At 38.2% G+C, this 12,771-nt stretch overlaps 1 protein-coding gene across 2 annotated transcripts in view; it reads right to left on the reverse strand.

Annotated features, from left to right (window-relative positions):
* LOC311439621 (uncharacterized protein) overlaps nucleotides 1–12,771 on the reverse strand; it is a 196,740-nt gene that overhangs the window by 16,185 nt on the left and 167,784 nt on the right. Inside the window, exon 1 of one of the 2 annotated variants that reach the window (XR_014694854.1) lies at nucleotides 6,763–6,888. The gene's annotated coding sequence lies outside the window, so the exon portion shown is untranslated. Of the gene's footprint in view, nucleotides 1–6,298; nucleotides 6,908–12,771 lie in introns of those variants that run through there. The other variant, XR_014694857.1, reaches the window with a different exon arrangement.

Raw genomic sequence — 12,771 nt, forward strand, 5'->3', positions numbered from 1 at the left:
CAGACCTCTGTTTTGCTTTATTTTTACTTATCACACGTATCCTTGCTGCCAACTTTATACACAGAGAGATTTTACTTTTGAACATCTTTTGAACATTTTGAAGTTTTTGAACATCTGAGTGAATTTTCAGACAATGCTGAATAATTCCCCAGGAGCTGTTTGGAGTTGCCCTACAGTCCAAACTGTTGAACACAGAGGCTTACCACAACTGCTTCCCACAAGGAATGAACAGAACAAGGCTCCTGTGGCAGTGTAATCAACTCATGCACAGGAATCATTTTGAAGATCCATAATTCAACTGCTACAAATGGAATTATGGAATTTCCCTATATTCCTTTTTTTTTTTTCAGTTTCATTAGGAAGGGGAGAGTAAAGCTACCTCATGAGTGAAAGATTTTAAAAGCAGCATTATTTTATATTTTATGTTATTATTTTTAATTTTAATTTGCTGTAGTTAGGGACTCAGTAGCCAAATCCTGTGTAGGGGTCCACGCAGCAAGGCTTTATTATGCTGCCCTTTTCCATATTATGGTAATATTATATTATGCTGCCCCTTTCCTATACAATTTTATTTTATTTTCACCTGCTGAAGAAGCCACCTAACAAACAAACTGAGCCCTAAACAGAACGCATGGATGCAGCTACAGTAAGGTTGTGCTTTCATGGCCAGCTTCATCTAGCTGAACTGTGAAATGCTGCTGAAGGGACAGATCCCTCCTTTCCACCTTTCCTCCCCCTCGCCTGCCTCTCCTGCACCCTGTGTGTCAGCATGCGTGGTTGCACACCTCAGCAGTCCCCCAGATCTGTTCTCCATGCAGCTGCCTGCACATCTGGAGGAGTGCTGCTGCTGAGGACAGACACTCACCCTTTCACCACCTTTTCAGCAGTTTAGAAACAGATTAGCCTTTGGCTGATACAAAACTATCCCTGAGTATCACCCCTTTTTGGTGACAGAAGTAAACAAAAAGCCAAGAAGTTCCCATGTAATTTGCTGTGCAACAAATCACATTACTGATAAAGAGTAAGAATTTGGGATACCTGCCTTTATGATAACATGGTCATTCTTAATACTAAACGGCAATGGATAGAAGACAGAAAAATGTTTGCTTCAAGAGATGGGACAATAAATAGGAAAATCAAACCAAGTGAAATGACAGTCTAAGAGCAGGTTTTGTGGACAGAGAACTGCAAGGCTTAAACATTCATTTTTCATTACTTTCTCATCTTCATCTCAGAGAACACTACTTCCAAAACAATATTTAATATTGGTGTCACGCTAATTAGTACTACATGAGAAGCTGACTTAGGAGGCAGATCTAAACCAAATGGTGGCAAGGCAATACACTAGCAGCTTCAGCAGGATTTGGATTAAGCTTTTAATATTTGTTTCTTCCTGTTATGCGTCTCTCACTCTCTGCTAACTCCCAAGGGGAGACTGCAGAAAAACTCCAAGATGTGGAAAAAGAAAAATCTATAGAGCTGCAGAATGAAAAGTGCCAAACCAACTTTTTTTTTAGAAACAGAAAATCTTATTATTGTGGGAAAAGAGTAATTAAAATCCTTTTCAAAGAAGGAATTAAATAATAGGAGGAAAAGGGACAGCTTCCTCTACAGCAGTTAGCACTATCCATTATCAGTGCCAAGATATCAGATTAGATAGATCACCACTCTGATCATGACTGGCGACTTCTATCCTACTCATTGCCCTACCCATCATCACGGGTAGAATGGTGCTTCAGCAAGAAAGTCTTGCAGGAAAGCAGGAACACAGTGCTCTGCTCTGCAGCAGGACATACAGGAGTAGTTCCCATCGCTGTCAGAAAGAGCTGCATGAATACCTGCTTCCAGGAAAGCTGAGGTGAGAGCATGTAGAACGCAACTACAGAAAGTTTAAGTCAACGGGTTTGGAAAATTGGCAAAGACACTGCAGACAGACAACCCAAGGTTTGCACGGCAGCTCCAGGACTGGTATAAATCAGATGAGCACCAGTCAGCTCAAGGGAACCTGCCAATACACAACAGATGAACACCCACTCATTCGCAATACTCCTCTGACTCTTGATATCTGAACCACTTGGATCTCCATCAGCTTCCTAATGCTTCCTCCAGGCCAGGAAGAAGGTGAAAACAGTGTCTGCAAAACACTGTGACGTTCACAGTGCAAAGAAAAATAAAATCACATTTGATCATGAAAACTGATCCTCCATTTTCATACAACACTGAAGACAGGAAGAGACAATGTAAGAATAAGAAACTTTGTCCTGTTTTTTCACACCCCCGCACTCTGAGTGCTTTCCTACTGCTGACAGAAATGAAAATCAGGCCTGGATGAACCAAGTGCAGATACCCAGAGGCACCAGAGCAGTACTGGGCCCCTCCCAATACCACACTGCAGTTCAAAGCTGTGAAAGGCTGCAGAACTCCCACCGTGCTGCAGTTCAGCTCCCCACCCAAAAAGCCATATACCTGGCAGCGTAATCTCCTCAACATGTTTCTGCTATGACAAAAAGCTCAGATCTTCTCTGCCTTCTGCCCTTATAGTCACATACTGCTGTTACTGTGCACATACGATGAGCATCTCTGCTCCTCCTGCCCACTGTGCCTCCAGATGCAGGTGTCAGACAAAGCTCTTTTTGCTGAGCTTTACTGACTGCTTCTGCCCCAGCTCACCCGTTACACGTTTACCCTGGTGGTTGCCTTTCTAGACAACAAGACTGTCTTGAGAATTTTTTGAGACAATGGGCTCAGTGGCAAATGGGGACCTTGGTCAGACTTTATGTGGTGTCGCTCCATGCATGTGTAACAAGTCTACTGTGCACATATAAATTTAAAAAAAAAAAAAAAAAAAGCCTTTTCAAAATACAGCAGGATTTCATCCAAGGTTGGGAAGTTCAATAGTTCAATCCTTACCATACTAAGGTCTCAGATACCTAGAACATGGATTTAGCCAGTATATTACAAACAGCATAAGATAGGTCCAAGTAGTGAGACCTGACTCTGTTAATAATCAGCATCCAAAACAAATGGAATTGCCAACCTGTTACAGAAAGTTGGGCAGGTCCCATACTTTCTTTAGAGAGTTGAATTTTACAGTATTTCAGGGCTGATGGTGAGAGGGCTCAAATACAGAGTTCAAGGTTTCATTTGACATATCCTCAGTAAAACTATCATGGTTCCCTAACCCCAGTGCTTTCCCAAGATGCTGCTCTGGTGTGTGCTGAAGGGCTGGGAGGAGAAAGGAGTGGAGGAGGAGAAAGAATTTCCTCATTCTTTCTTACTGCTCTTCCTGTTTTCATGACTGTGTATTCAGAGGATTGCCTTTCCACAAGCAAACAGCCAGAGACAAGCTCACCCCAAATGTATGTTCTCTCATGTTTCAGGCACTTGCTCTCTGTTCTTGCTGAATGTTTAGTTACAGCATGAAAAATGGATATGTGGAATGAAGACATTTCCCCTTTGACTAGCACATTTGCAGAAGGTATGTCAAGGATCTGAGGCAAGGGGTATGGGCAAGCTTTCAAGAAAGTTTTTCCCCCCCTTCTCCTTTGCTTGCTTATTGGAAGAGCAATAAATATCAAGCAGACAGGCCCTTCTCACAGTTACAAAGCCTACCTGTAACTGAGCTGGATAATTAGCAGCCTTGAAGATGATATATGACTTTCATTACCCTTTGGGACTGGAGACTAAATGAGGACAGAGCTAATTGCCGTGCAAAGCAGTTTGGCATGAATGAGAAAAATGCAGGCGCTGTCTCCTGCCAAAAAAGGGCCCTATTGCTGCTCTGATCTCATGGCTGGTTTTTGCCGCAGGAGTTCACTTGGTGTCCATAAATCATGGTCTGCTTACAGCTGAAACTGCACTGAGTCATCAACATGCAATAAGCTGAGTGACAGATTCCAGCCTGACTACATTAGAACTTCAAACTTAGTCCTCCCCCCCCCCCAACACTACCCATACTTAACAGAAAATTAAACCCAGACTACACAGACATGAAGGCTGTGAGAAACACAAGGCTTGTTTACTTGACAATAGTTTTTTAAGACTAATGTTTCCAGGAAATAGCATCATACGTTTTGAAAGGGAGAGGGCCACGAGTACTGAATTTCTAAAATGACCCACTGCTATAGCTTTTGGTTTGTCCTTCCCCATATAATTGCTGATTAAAATGTATTACCCTTCTTTAATGATCTAAAGTGGCACTTTGTCATCTTAGTTCTCACGGAGATAGATTTAGTCAGCTATCTGAGAAAATATTTTGCTCTTCTTTAAAATTAGGCCAGAAGAACCTGAAATCTGATTGCAAATCTGCTTTCAAAGTGACCCGGGGCACATTAACATCCATCTTGTGCCCTTAAGAAATGTGGGCTTCTGGGGAATCTAAACCATCAGTGCAAAAGACAGTCCTTGAAGATACTCTTTTGCTCTCCCCATTCTGTTTCACATAAGATTTTTTTGCTTTTCCCTAAAGGTACCTTAGGTCTATTTTTTTTTAATGGGAGAGATTGTGCTGAATTTGCAATATGGTATCCTGTCAGATCCTAATCAATTAGCCCACATCAGCTCAGTATAAGGCAGATACCAATTTAACTCACAGAGCTAAGCCTTCTGATTTTCTCTAAGGGCAGTCACATAATTCATTCTTTGTAGTGCCAAATTATATTTGACATTTAATTTAAAACTCAAGGTACCATAATGCAAAATCTCACTAAAAATAATGGTGATAAAGCAGAGGAACATTTCATTTGACAGTGAGGATTTTTTCAGCTTATTTATGCACCCAAACTTTCCCCTCCTCCACTTTCCAAAGCCCCCAGACTCACCACTGCTGGTTATCCAGGCGCTTGCAGACAATGTTAGGCTCTACAGGTGCTCACATACTGTAAAGGGGCACTTGAAGGTGAAGCAAGAAAGCTTCTGGTGAGTTCTGGTGAGTGAGCGCTCCTCTCCACAAAGATACGAGCTCAAAGACAACTCGTGTATTACTGCTGCTGTTGCTAGTAGAAAGCAATATTTCAGTAGTGTGGCTGGGCTAACTGGAAGAGTTGCTTGTTCCCTGAACCAGGCAAAAGGGAGTCAGCCTGAAAAGGCTGGTTTTTTGTTTGTTTTTCTTTAGAAGATTCAATACAAAAAATGCCCATTTAATGGCTTCATTTGCATTCTCTGCTATGCCATGCAGCAACTCCATTCACAGCCACCTGGCACAATGGAAGCCTGTTGGTCCATAAAGCATGTCCATGCTGCGGTAATACAATTTTATGCATGGACAATAATAATAAGAAGAAAACCAACGAGTTCTCCTCCATTCTTGAAATAACGTGCAACACACTGCAAACCTTTGGAGTTCTAGCCATGGGCTCAGTCAGCACTTTCAGCAGGTGAACAGTCAAACTCTAATATAAACACTAGCTTGCTAAAAAATGCACCCATCTCTGTCAAGGTGAGTTGCTCACAAGGACCAACTATTGCTGCTGGCATTGTGCAAAATGCTAAGAAGCCAGCGACTTGTCTGGCTAATCCAGACCAGCTCTGTGGGAAGAGAGTAATGGATAACTGTAGGCTCTGCTTTGTTGAGCCAATGCCATAGAGCAATATGCAAAATAGGTTGGTAGCACAATCTGAGAGCGATTCAACTTATGTCCTGTTGAAGACCAGCTACTACTTTGCAATAAAAAGAAACAAATGTCTAATACTCTCATCCTTCATAGGCAGATTCTCTTGGGCGGAAAAAAATCATCACTGGTCCAAACATACTTCTCAACATAAAATGGATGACTTGAATTCAGGGACTTTAGGCCTTTTTGTGGATTTCAGTCCTTTATTAAGATGAATACAGTCCAGGACTGAACTCTGGTATTTTTGGAGTGAGTATGTAGGCCTCAGGTTAGGCATTCTTGCCTTATTTCACATTTGCATGTAGGTGCATGCATATGCTACTGGGAGCTAAGTTCAAAATCTTCCACATTTGATCAGGTTTTGCTCCATTTATTTTAGTACTTGATGCATTATTATATTATTATAGAATACACAGGGTGCTATCTGGCATATGAAATATGAACATTAAATAAAGTTGCTGTGTACCAGAGAGAGAGAGTACACTATCAGCGTACTTGGAAACAAAATAAGCTATATTTGATGTTGATGCAGTGTGCCTATGTGATAAGTTTAAATTAGTAAAGTGATGGCATTACACCGCTGTAGATTTTCCTACATTCCATTAAATGTCATTGTAAAATACAAAACACAAAACCAAAAACTTCTGCAAAAGCAATATTTCAGCATTACATAACACAGAGGACTTTTTTTTTTTTTTTTTTTTTTTGCATATGTCCTATAATTCAGCTCTTTGAGACATCCTGAGCTGAGGCTGTATCAAGAACTTTGTTGCCAGTAGTAAGGATTCTGTTTTTTAATTACAAAGGACAAGCTTACCGTTCATGAAACCAGATAATTACTTTCTAAATCTAATTATACTTTGGCTTTTGTGGCATCCTGTGGCAATGAGTTCCACAGTTTACTAATGCTTTGTGTGTGTGTGTGTGTGTGTGTGCGCGTGTGTGAGAGAGTGAGCACTGACACTTGCTTAAACACTGTTAGCATAAGAAATAGAGAATAGTTGTTTCCTATACTTTTTCATACAATTTAAGATTCTACCAACTGGAATTACACAGCCATCAGACCTCTTTTCTAAGCTCATTCTACTTACCCTCTTTTCATATGGGAACCATTCCAGAAATCGGCTCACTGCTATTGGCATTTCCTTACCTTTTTTAAATCTTGAAAGGTCTTTATGAGTTGAGGACAAGTGACACACATCATTTTCAAGATGTGAACATGTCAGAGATTTGTGTCACACACTTTACAGTAGGCATTGTCCCACAAGTTTTTTGTTTTTTTTTCAATTGTGAATCTAGGAAGATATACAAAAGTAAAAAATCTATAGCTGTTCACCAACTAATATCTGTATTTTGACACACAAAAACATACATGCACAAAATCTTCAGAGCATTTCCAGAAAGTGAAGATTTTGCATCATCTTCTTAAGAAAATTCACCTCAGTAAGTATTGTTTCAGGATAGTTTGAATGTTTTCAGAAAGGAAATTATGTAAGTACTAATGTAACTATTACACTAAGGAAACTGGCTTAGCTGAATGGCCATGTAGGTAGCCTATTTACATCAGCAAGGTTTTACTGTTGTGTAGACAGAAGCTTTAAAAACACTGAATAGTGTAAAACAGTACTAAAAGATACAGTGAGTAAATATGCAGATTGAAAAAAACAACACATTGTACCATGAAGAATCTTTACATGGAAGTAAAGAGATAAATTCATTGACTGAGATTTCAGACCCTCGATACCTAGGTTGGCTCAAACTGCTGAGAACTTTGGTGCTTCCACTGAAATATATGTAAATATGAACATAAGTCTAACATTTAAATGTTTCTTCTTTTTGAAGGCCTTATCCTTAATCTCTTTTCATATACAGGATTTATCATATTGCTTTAATAAGGGATGTATTAAATATCAGGAACTGACTCAGAGCCCTTGCTTTCAGTAAGGAAGCTGCTTTTTAATTACACTGTGCACAAACATCAGCAATAAACTCCCTCTTATAAATACAAACAGAAAACTAAATCATGGTGGGAAGCCAGAAGAACTGGAATGCACAGAGATATTGAAAGAGAGAAGATAGAAATGATCTCATGGCATTTAAACAGTCTAATTTCTGAAGAAAATTCTTCTTCAATTTACACTGATGTAAAGGAGCTCAGAAATTAGCTTGTTTACTCCTCATTTAAAATACTCCCAGACAAATGGATTATGTTGTGTTTTTTTTTTTTTTTTTGGAATTCTTTATGATACGGGATTCTACAATTAATAGCACAGACACATTTGTCACCATTCTTAATCACAGATATTTGTGCAAAGATTTCAGCAAGCTCTATGCTGTTCTAATTTAAACTCATTTAAATCCTGCACAGCTCTGTTGTAGAATTAACTCTACAGAATTTAAGCCTGTGTTTGACCACAACTGTGGGTTGTTTTCATACCTGTATCAAGAAGCATTTTCCAAAGCATAAGCAGCAAATGCTTAGAACAGTTTGAATTCACAAGTTAGTCACTGTCCATCCAATCTGAGGAACCGTAGCATCTCTCATTCAACATGGATTGATCAAAATACTTCTGGAATTCCAGCACCACCATATTCCAAGTCCCACAGGAAGCTATAATTCACTTTTCAAAATGGATAGCAGGAGTTGCTGCTGGGTCCACATGCAGTAAAAATCAATCCCCTCACCAATAATATTAAAATCAAAATTGACAGGTAACAAAATATATTAAAAAAAAGAAAAAAAAAAAAAGAAAAAAAAATATATTACTATCACTTTGTAGTTGAATCCAAATTTATCCAGGCTTATTATGGAACTTGTATCACAAAACCATTTTGCTCAGTGAATAGTAAACACAGCCTGACCAGCAGCCCACTGAATTCAACAGGAAAAGCTCTTGCTACTTTCATGAAGGATTTTGATCACTCCGTTGGGTTTCTCAATGAATTTAGTTAAAATAAACCTGCAGCTAGAATAAAGGTCATAACAGAGGCACTACCACAGCAGACTAGATATTTTGTTTTTAGGGCATCTCTAATTCAATAGCCATGAATAATATAATATTCATGGAGTCCCATCTGCTGTTCAGTTCAGTGTATAGAAATATTTTGCATTGTTGGTCCAATAATCCTGACTAAAACTGGTAAAGTGACATACAGGCTCCTGAAAACAGTAGTGGAATAAAAAAAATAATAAATTGAATACAGGAGAAAAAATAAGCTTGTTTTAGTTTGAAGGGAATAAAATTGAAGTCTTTTAACCTTACACATAAGTTCCACACCATTGCTTTTTAAAATCAGTTGAAAATCATTTAAAATCAAATTGATTTTGGCTTTTACATTCAGATGCACTTCATCCTTTCACTTACTCGTCTACACAAGTAATGTCTTCAGCCAACCTGTGTTTAAAATGGGTTGAAAATCAGTTTGTATGTTCGCATGCTTATTGGAATTTTCTCATTTCCATTTCACTCAGAGACAATCACAATCAGATTAACTTGCTGGGGAATATGTCAAGAGGCTGATTTCATGGGTGTTTTAGCAAAGAAATGGTTCCTAATGTAGTGAAACATTTTTTTGCTTATAGCACGTTGTCTATTGCCCATTTGTGTCAATAAGAGGGAAGATGTATAATCAGAACTGTTTATATTTATTCTGAAAAGCTCTCTTCTCCATCATGTACAGGCTCATAATCAATCATGAATGTACTATAAAATCACAGGAAAATATTTCCTAGTTTATATCTGCTTCTTTCCATTACCAAGACCTGGAATATCTGCAGTCTTCCATGTGTGGAGTGCTAGGATAGGCTCCTGCACTGGAAATTCCTCTGTTCACCTGCTGCCATCCAACTGTGGATCATTTGGACTGGATATCTGCTATCTGAACTGACATTTATTCATCCAGTCTGAAAGCAAGTGTGCTGAAATGACGCAACGTAACTCACTATCAGGGCTGTAATAGGATGTAGAACACCTGCCATTGACTTGGATAGAAAGGATAAAACCTTCTGAATTGCTTTGTTTTCAACATTCTTTTGCCCATATCCCTCAAGTGTCCACTTGTACTTAATTTGTCACTGATGGACAAATTTAAGGAGTGGAGAACGGCATAGCAGGAGAACAAGAAAATGTGAAGCAGATGCCCAAGGTCTATTACTGGCTCTGTTGGTGACTGGGTAAGCTGTTTATAACGTTCTATCACGTTCATTGATTTAGATGGCTCAGTTTTAGGTTTCCAAACTGAGAAGATGCATATGGTCTGCTTTTCACTGTGAGTCAGTACTTCCACAATTCTCATCTTCAAAAAGAGTTTGTATGAGTCTGCAAGTAAGGTGGTAAATGTCTCAAGCTGTGCATATAAAAGCTGAACACTTGCAATTAAATGGTATCAGAAGAATGTTGACTGTAAGCTCTCAGTAAGTCAGTTTACTTGCTTGCAAATGAGAAATTAAAAATGCATCACGAGGAGTGTTGTTGTGGGTTCAAACAATGTTTTAAAGACCGCTCCAAATCGCAAATGAGAAGTCAAAATTCCACGTGCAAATATTACATTTCAGAGATGATGAGTGGGAATGGAGTGGGAGGTTATATAACCTGATAATATCAAGGATCAGAAAGAGATTAAGCTATTTAACTATTCAGCAGTGAAAAGAAGTCAAGAAGGATCAATGCAGACAAGAAATGGAAAGACAATATAGAAACTGACTTGCGCAGGCTGACATTCTGCTTCAAAGGGTATTAGTGCTAGGGAGTAGTTACAAAACTGTAAGTCTTAAAAAAACAAGTCTGATTTAATAAATATTTACTAAATTGTATAAGAATTGCCTGGCATCAAGCTATAAATATTAAATTCCAATGTAAATATTAAAAGAATGATGGGTTTTCAAATAATCAATTTAAGATTCTAAGAATTTTTGGATTAAACATGAAAAATAATAATAATAAAAAAACAGAGTCAAACAAAAGCCCTGACAGTTAGATTCCAAAAGAACAATCCACTCGGAGTTCCTTTCATGTGCCAACAACTATTATTTATATTGTTTATGCACTTTCATCATGACAGCCCTAACACTGAACAGAGCAGATAGAGTCTAACAGTTACCACATTTGAAAAAAAGCTCTCAGAAGGTAAATAAAGCAAAGTGAGGCTATATTTTTGGATTTGGAGATGTAAGACCATTCTGATACTCTATTTATATTGATTATTTTATATTGTTTAATGAATTTCTGCACTCTCTCTACAAAATAAATGTTGGCTCAATGAATAGAGCCTGCATTTAAAGGAACCACCCTATTAAAACTGGTTTTGTTTGTGCCTGGAGAATCAGAACTGTTCCATGCTTGTTTCAGATTTTACTTGAAAGCTCCCATTCCATTAGTATGACATTGTTTCTGAGACAAAGCTTAACCATAGTGTCTTTCCCCTTTAAAAGGTAATGACACCATCTAAGCAAAAATAATGGTGGGGGAAAAGAAAAGACCAGCAAACTGTGGTATTAATGAAATTCTGTTTGTATTAAAATTTTCTTTCAACCCCAGTCTTCCTGTTCAGGGGGATAGTGTCAACCTGTCAAACATTTAATCACGAGCAGTTCATTGATGCTTCCATTATGTCAAAAAGCCTCACCTAGGTGACTTCAAGGGGAGACAGCAGGTCTGACTCTTTCTCAACATCCAAGACTGAATTTTTCAGTTCTCACCCTCAACTTCTAATTTCTAGTGTATGAGTATGAATATAGATGACAGTGGGTTTTTTTGTTTGGTTGTTATTTTAATTATTTATTTATTTTTATTATTACAGTTAATCTATAATTAGTGTGAATTGAAGTTGTAAAGCCAGGAGACAAAAAAAAAAAAAAAAAAGTCCATATATGAAAAAGTATTTTCTTAATTTTTAGGTTGGTGGCAACGGGCTTGTTAGAGGGCCAAAATCTGCATTCAGAATGCCTCTCACACAACACCAACTTTAGCCAAAATTTCACAATACAGTATCACAATTCACAATCCTGACTGTCCCTAGAAGTGACCTCACTGAGGTGTTGCACTAGAAGACATGCTGCTGTTAACGCTGATATTAATATTAAAACTGAAGAATCCTCACTCTATTGCATACAACTCAAATTTGGGGCCAGATGCTGACCTCCTGTAGCTTCTTTTCAGCAATCAGCTAGAATGAAACAGGGAAAAAGTCAATTCAACCATGTACCTGCACTGCCAGGAGAATGCTAGATTTGAAAAACAAACAAGCAAACAAACAAAAGACACAAACCCTCGTGTGATAGCTTTGCAATGCCTTCCTCTAACAATGTATTATTTACTAATCCACTACAGGTGAACTTATAAGGAAACTAGTATGGAACATCTGTCTCTCTCTGATCCTAGGGAACTGAAATCATTTCTTGGAGACTTTAAGAAGGTGATGGTAACCAGGAGCAGCCTTAAGACAGCTCTGATTTCCATCTCAATATTGGCTTGGTATGTGGGTGACCCAGTGCAAAAGTCAGGAATATTTTAACTCCCTGTGCTACTGGGAGAAAAAAATCCCAAGGAAAACTCTAGTCCTCCTAGCTTCTGAAAGAAGTTCTGCAAGAATTTGACTGAATTTCTGTTAAAGAATTTCTACTTCTACAGTTTCTACCATGAGCAGGAACAAAGCCATCTTTTTCCATTCACAGTAATGCCCATTATTTATCAGTTAGATGTATGGTGCGATGAGTTTTGACTTAAAATACAGTGTTGCTTCAGTGTTCAGGAAGTGAAGTCAGGGAGAATTATGATATCCTGAAGATATGGTTAGAGGAGCTCCTAGACCTTGGGCTTTTAAATAAGCTTGCAAAGACTTATTAATGGAGAATGTACCACATAATCCATCTAAATAATTTACTGTTAAATATTCTGCCAAAGGAAAGATTCTCATGCAAACATAGTTAGTGTGTGTGTGTGTGTTTTCGGTTTTTGTGTTTAGTGGTATTTTTTTTTTTTTTTTTTGTTTTTAAAGTATCATATATAATTAAAAGATGACTATATGGGTCATTTGTAAAGCCAAACAACAAGACCAAAGCTCTAGTAACGTGAAATGACCAGCTAATTACAACACTGGTTTAAATTATGTTCCTAGGTATTACTTGTTCTTTCCAAAGAGGGCTGGATATCTGTACTAT

This window comes from Aythya ferina (assembly GCF_964211825.1).
Source record: "Aythya ferina genome assembly, chromosome: 7".
Classification (NCBI taxonomy): domain Eukaryota; kingdom Metazoa; phylum Chordata; class Aves; order Anseriformes; family Anatidae; genus Aythya; species Aythya ferina.